Source organism: Tenrec ecaudatus, chromosome 4 (assembly GCF_050624435.1).
Source record: "Tenrec ecaudatus isolate mTenEca1 chromosome 4, mTenEca1.hap1, whole genome shotgun sequence".
NCBI classification, from domain to species: domain Eukaryota; kingdom Metazoa; phylum Chordata; class Mammalia; order Afrosoricida; family Tenrecidae; genus Tenrec; species Tenrec ecaudatus.
Genome location: NC_134533.1, coordinates 178,711,671 through 178,718,399, shown reverse-complemented (window position 1 = coordinate 178,718,399; position 6,729 = coordinate 178,711,671). Strand labels below are relative to the sequence as shown.

Here is a 6,729-nt window from a genome sequence, read left to right as displayed (position 1 = left end):
GGAGGGGAGCAGTAAAGAACAAGAGGAAAGTTATGTACTTAATCAGTGCTATTCTGCACCCTGTACATTTCTATTTTTATCCCTCTCTATAGAGTCAAATGGTAAAGCCATTAGCTGCTAACTGAAAAAGGCTGGCAATTCCAATTCACCTAGTGGCTCTGTGAGAAAAAAGATCTGGCAATTTCCTTATGTAAAGATTACCCAGAAACCTCTTTGGGACACTTTTACTCTGTCACTTGGCTATGAATAAGAAACAACACTACACACAACAGCCACGACTCATGACGTTGACTGCCTTTTCATATGCCTCCTGAGCATTTGTATAGCTCCTTTTTGAAATGCCTATTCAGAGTCTTTGTCCATTTTATATTGGGCTGTTCTGGGGTGGTTTGTTGTTGTTGTTGTTATTGAGTTATGAGTTCTTTATATAATCACATTATTAAAGTTCTTAACAGCAGATGCCAAATATTTTCTCCTGTTCTATAGGTTGTCTCCACACTTTCTTCATAAAGTCCTTTGATGCACAGAGTTTAAAATTTTGATAAAGTACAAGTTGTGTATTCTGTCATGTTTTGGGTGTCATATGTAAGAATTGAGTCTCAAAATCTAGGACCAAAAGATGGTGATGTTCTAAGAGTGCAATGGTTTTAATTCTGAAATATAGTTACGTTTCATCAGTTAATCCATTTTGAGTTAATTTTTATATATGGTGTGAGGTATGAGCACAAACCTTCAGTCTTGTGTGTGGAGATCCAGGTACCCAGCCATTTCCACCCCTTTAAGAGAGTAACGGGACTACTTATCTGGCAGAGGTGCTATGAGAATTAAATGAAAGTGCTTGCTGTCCTAGGCAGATTATGCTCAATAAATATATGATACTATAAGTATTTAAAGACTCCTAGTGGTGCTGTTGGGTAAACGTTGGCTTACTAACTCCAGCATCAGTGATTTAAATTCACCAATTGCTCCATGGGGAAAAGATGAGGCCATCTATTCCTATAAAGATTTACAGCCGCCGAAGCCCTATATAGAGTTTAGTATTCAAACCAAACACCAGTCTCACTGGCATCGAGTCAATTCTGACTTATGAGACCCTAAAGGACATAAGAAGAGTTTTAGTGGTGTATTGGTTACGCATTGGGCTATGATCTCCTTGGTCAGCTGTTCAAAACCACCCGCAGCCCTTAGGGAGCCTGACGGGGCCTTATTCTCTTGTAAAGAGTTACAGTCTCTGAGAAAACCACAATGGGCCTCCATGAGTCAATGGCAGTGATTTTGGTTACAGGACAGGATAAAACTGCCCCGTGTGAGTTTCCGAGATTGTATCTCTTTAAGAGAGTAGAAAGCCTCATCTGTCTTCCACAGAGCTGGTTGTTGGTTTCGAACTGCTGGCCTTTTCCAACACAGGAGTTTAAGTGACAAGGAAGATACTTTCTTAGCAGAGTTCATAATGGAATTTCTGTAAATGGCCTTTAACTATAAACAACTTAAGGACATTTCTAATCCAACCCAGAAACATTTAATGTGCACACATTGCATAAATATCTTGTTTTGGCATCTAGCACTTATATTTCTTCCTTTAATTACGGTAACTGTGAACTAATTTCCTATGGAAAATCTCTTTCCCCATTCTCAACCAACACACATCATGTGGTGCTCCATTCAAATTCAAAGATGGAGCATGTGACCTAAGACTAAGCCAGCACCACAATTCATTTCCTTGGCCACAGTCGTTGATTCAGGAATGAACACACTGTCGTCTCTGAGCTGATAAGATGCAATGAGAATTAGATGCTGGGAATCCTGAGAAAAGGTTTATACCGGTCTTTTCTCATTTCGGACACGATGTTAAGTTATTTGCAGATGTAGTAATCATCTTGACTCACAAGGGAAGAACCTTATGGAAACTGAGCCAACACAGAGGTGACTGGTACCTGCAGGTAGTTACAATGGAGAAAGGGGGTGCTAGTGGCATTGTTTGAGCTTCTGGCCACCCTGTACCTGAAATCATAACAAACCCTGGACTTGCCACTCAGATGAGCTAATGCATTATCTTTTTTTTTTTTAGTCTAGTTTGAAATGAGGTTTGTTCAGAAGTCAAGTTTAGGCCTCCCAAAAGAAAGGTGTCTGAGTCTGAATAGATGAGGATAGAATTGGGATTGCAATTGGGAGTCCGGGTAGGCTTCTTTCTTATTCCTGGGTCTCTACAAAGCCTTTTATTTACTGCTTGTCCTGGACTCTGGATTGATCTCTTTATTTATTGCTTCCTAGTTCCATAATGTTGGATTCAGAACCTTCCTTTATCTGATAATTGAATCTATGATTAGGTAAATGGAGTTTCGGCTTATATTCCCTAAACATTAAGACTCCTCATAGAATTAAATTTTCCCCCAAATGACAAGCTTACAACCAGAATTTATTTCTTTTTCTCTCATTTAAACAAAGCTGAAGAAACATTCTTCAGAGGAAACATACACTTTGCTAAAAAAATATAGAAATGTTAATTAATACTATGTTCCCTTATCATAAAGAAGAGAATATACACAGTATATTAGAATTTATTCCTACTTATGGATCATAAATTTTCTCCTTATTAAGTATAATACTACAATTTATAAACTATCTTCTAATAACCAAAGACCAAAAGTGAATTTTTAAAAAATAAATTGGATTACTGTTTTCAACTCATTATTCTCCTGGAATAGGATCATATACTCTTTTCTTACTGTGAGTCTTTGTGATGCTTCCCAGGGGATTTAGTGGTGTATACAGCCCTGCCCCTTTGATATAGGACTTGGCAAATGACAATTTTGGATCAATAACCTTACACAAATGGTGTAGAATTACACAAACTGTGATTTTAAGAGTGCTCACATGATTCAGTTTGCTTCTTTTGTTTCTACATGAGAAAAACATGATTTGAATAGTTGTTGAGGCTAAGGAAGTTGAGAAAACTGAGGTAGAAGACCTCACCCTTCCCACAGCTGAAAATAAATCCAGTTGGTATCATCAAACCCAACAGAGTCACAGACTGCTGACAAGCCACAAGTAAACATCAACACTCTCTGTACTCAGCCACTGTGTTTTGGAGTTTTTTTGTTGTGTAGCATTATTGAATTCTCTCAACATTTTTACTAGAAACTCCCTGTCAAGCATTATTCTGTCTCTGATCATCTGTGTTATTCTGGGACTCTAAAGTTTATACTATAATCCCACTTCTTACTTTTGTATAATATTTAGGGTGGTGTCATGAGAAGCATTCAAGATGCACTAGGAATCAGTAGAACTGGGCTCTGAGTCTAAGTGCCTCTGGCAAACCACTTTTCACTTTGGGACCGACTTCTTGGTTACCCATAAAATGTGGGGTTGAAACTGGGGGTTCTTATAACCAAAGAAATCATGGTTGTACTTTTTAAGTTACTCACATCTAAGGTGTGACATATACATGAAATTACATATAATGTCTATGTCATATGTTCATATATTTTAGAATAAAGGTAAAATAAGAATTCAAAGTATAGAATTTGGGGTACTTTCTATGTTGCTGAATTTCTTAGATTAATGAAAGCTATATGTTAGTCATTTTTTATGATTCATTTCATTGATTCCTATAAAATTAAGATCTCATATTTTTTAAATGTAGGAAGCCAAAGTAAAACACAATGCTCACGTAGGTTGTGCTCAATACACATATAGCCAACCCACTGTCATTGAGTTGATGTTGACTCATAGTGACCTTATAGGACAGAGTAGAATTGCTTCATAGGGTTTCTGAGACTGCAAATCAGTGTTTATCAGAGTGGGTAATTCTGTCCCCTGGGGGACAGGAGGTGAGGAGAGCCCACTAGAACAATGCAGGAAGCTGCAAAAGCAGATACCTACACTTTAGCCTGGATTATAAACTATAGTACAGAAGTTTTTAGGTGCTAGATGGGCACTGAGTCATTTGTTTTGTTTCTGAAAAGGGTCCAAATAAGTTTGGGAATGGATGCTGTAAATCTTTACAGGAACAGATAGATCAATTTTCTCCTGTAAAAGGGGTGGTGGATTTGAACTGCTGACCCTGTGATTAACAACCCAATGCTTAACTCACTGCACCACCAGGTTCTGTATTACACACCTAGCAAAAGGTTAATTTAGTGGAAGAAACACAAATTCTGACTTCAGATAAGACCAGGAATAGATGTGAGCCTGCTACCTTCTGGAGTCTCTTAATTCTTCCCAATAAACATAGTGTTTCCTAAAGTGGGCAATGCCATCGCCTGAGGGTGCTGGAACTACGATTGGGCGGGGGCGTTGCAAGAGTAGACAGGTATACTTTATCTTGAATTGTGAGCTACAGTACAAAAGCTCGTAATTGGTAGAGGAGCTTTGTTTTGGTTTTCTGGAGAGGGGATGGTGGAACAAGTGAAGTTGAAAGCCTATGCACTAGAGGAATAGCTTATGGGGACTAAAACTAAAAAAAAAAAAAATCAGATTTCTATTGACACCATTCCATCTTTCTGTGGTAAGACAAGTCTTTGATTTGGAAGCGCAGAACTCAGCACCCTGCTAAACTCCGCAAATGTTTCAAACCACTCCTGATAGAGAAGCAGCTGTTTCCTCGCGCTGTCTAGTCCAGACATGCAAGATCTGAGGTACGTCTTGAATATGGCAGAACTACAGTTTCATCTAATTCTGACATTCACATAGTCCCCAAATTCCATGTACACATTCTGATTATTTTTGTATATATGGGATAACCTTCTTGGCCTACCACATGCAACGAGTTTGAACCAACTCACACATACACGATAACCCTGTGCATGGAATAACATTGCTGAACCATCGATGGAAACTCTTGATGGTGTTCTACCAGAGCCTTCACCTTCACAGATTTGTCTGGCTGCTGCCTTTGTGCCCAAGATTTTTGTTGTTGCTATTGCTAGAATGAATATTTGTATATTTGAATTAAAATTACAATTACATAATTTCACAACTGGGAGGCTAAAATTAGCCTAAATAAATGGGTATTCATGGAGATGTTGTCTAGCCATAAAACAAAAAATTACCGTTGAATAGATTCAAACTCACCACCACCCTATACAAGGTTTCTGAGGCTGTAAATCTTTACGAAAACAGGCAACCTCATATTTCTCCTATAGAGAGGCTGGTAGATTTGGTTTTGGTTAGCAACCCAATGTCTAGCTCACACTATCACTCACATAGATCCCTTGAAATTTGCTTCCATGTGATAGCAAACATTCTATAAACAAGTGCACTTTCACCTTGAAAAGACAGCATCAATGAAACCTTCTTTACATGATAAAGAGCTTTTAAGACACCTGAGGTGTACGTTGATTAAGACCGGGTACATTCCTTACTATTTACAGCTCCAGTTTCCTTGAGAGCAAAAAAGGGGGGGGAATGCATCTACTCTGTAAAGAGTGGTCCTTAAATTCTGCCATGAGTCTGATTATCTAGCTGATTATTGCAAATGCAGACTCATATGCCACCCACAGACATACAGATGCCAACGACCTGCATTGTTAAGAAGCACTTTCTGTACCTAGATTCTAAAGAAAGAAATACGATTGGAAGTGTTTTTTAATGAAAAAAATCAAACGCATTTTCCCTTTTTATGAATAGTAATTACTGCTTAGAGCGCTTGTCTAAAAGATGAAATCTGAGATCTAAAGGTGATAGCTCTTTTCCAGATCAAATACCAGCTGCCGTAGCTTCAGTTCTAACTCACAGTGACCTCACGTGCATTGGAATAGAATTGTGCTGCGTGGGGTTTGCAGTGACTCCTTTTGGGGAAGTAGATTACCAGCCTTTTCTTCTGAGCCACCTCTAGGTGGATTCAAACAGCTACTCTTGAGTCATTAGTTAGCAGTTGAGCACATAACTATCTATGTCACCTGAGGACTCCACTTCAAGACACACTTGGCAAAAAAAAATCAAAATGAAACAAAAAAATTACAGTAACAAGCATCCATGTAGGTATAATGGGAGAAACTGAAAATTAAGTAGTTTGTACTGGAACGGACCATGCAAGGGGCCAGACTGTTACTCTGCCCTCTTCTTAAAAAGAACAATAGAATTAATAATTAATACTTAGCCGGCAGGGGAGATACCTGATCAGGAAGGTGGTTTTCTCAGGGCGAGACTCATCCATTGCACTCAGGATGTGCTGACCCTGCGATTTCCCCAAATGCGGGAAACTCGATTTCACAATTTGTGGTAGTGGGGGGATGTGTTCGTACTCTCCCCTGGGGAGGACGTGTGTGGGGGGTGGTGGCAGATGAACAATAGCCTCAGCCTTCCTGCCAGAGCCTTAATCACATTGCACACCGATGACTCTACATCCCACATGTGGCCCTACAACCCTGCCATGGCCAGGAAGCAGAGAAAGAAGCCTAGTCTAGAGGTTTGCAGTTGTCCACTACACTGGAGGGTAACTTCTTAACCCGATCAAATCTTTACTCCTCGAAAGCTCAAGCTTACGCCATATTAAAAGGGATATGGAAACCACTCAGACAATCTCAAATCCTTGCTTACCTTTTGTGTGGGAGCCCCACCCCCAACTTAGCTTCTGACCAGACAGCAAGAACACCTAGGGTTCTGTGATCCCAGAGCCCTAAGTTAGTGACTGATGGATCATGGGAACAGGCATGCTCAGCCCCTTGCCTCCTGGGACAACTTTGAGGCATGATTTACAAACCTGGGTTCCACATCTCACAGGATCAT

General features: G+C 39.5%; 1 non-coding gene across 1 annotated transcript; it reads left to right on the top strand.

The window, feature by feature from the left end:
- Nucleotides 1-6,092: 6,092 nt before the first annotated feature.
- LOC142447346 (U1 spliceosomal RNA) lies at nucleotides 6,093-6,254 on the top strand. Its single transcript, XR_012784087.1, has one exon. It is a non-coding gene; the product is annotated as a U1 spliceosomal RNA (small nuclear RNA).
- The last annotated feature ends 475 nt before the right edge of the window (nucleotides 6,255-6,729 follow it).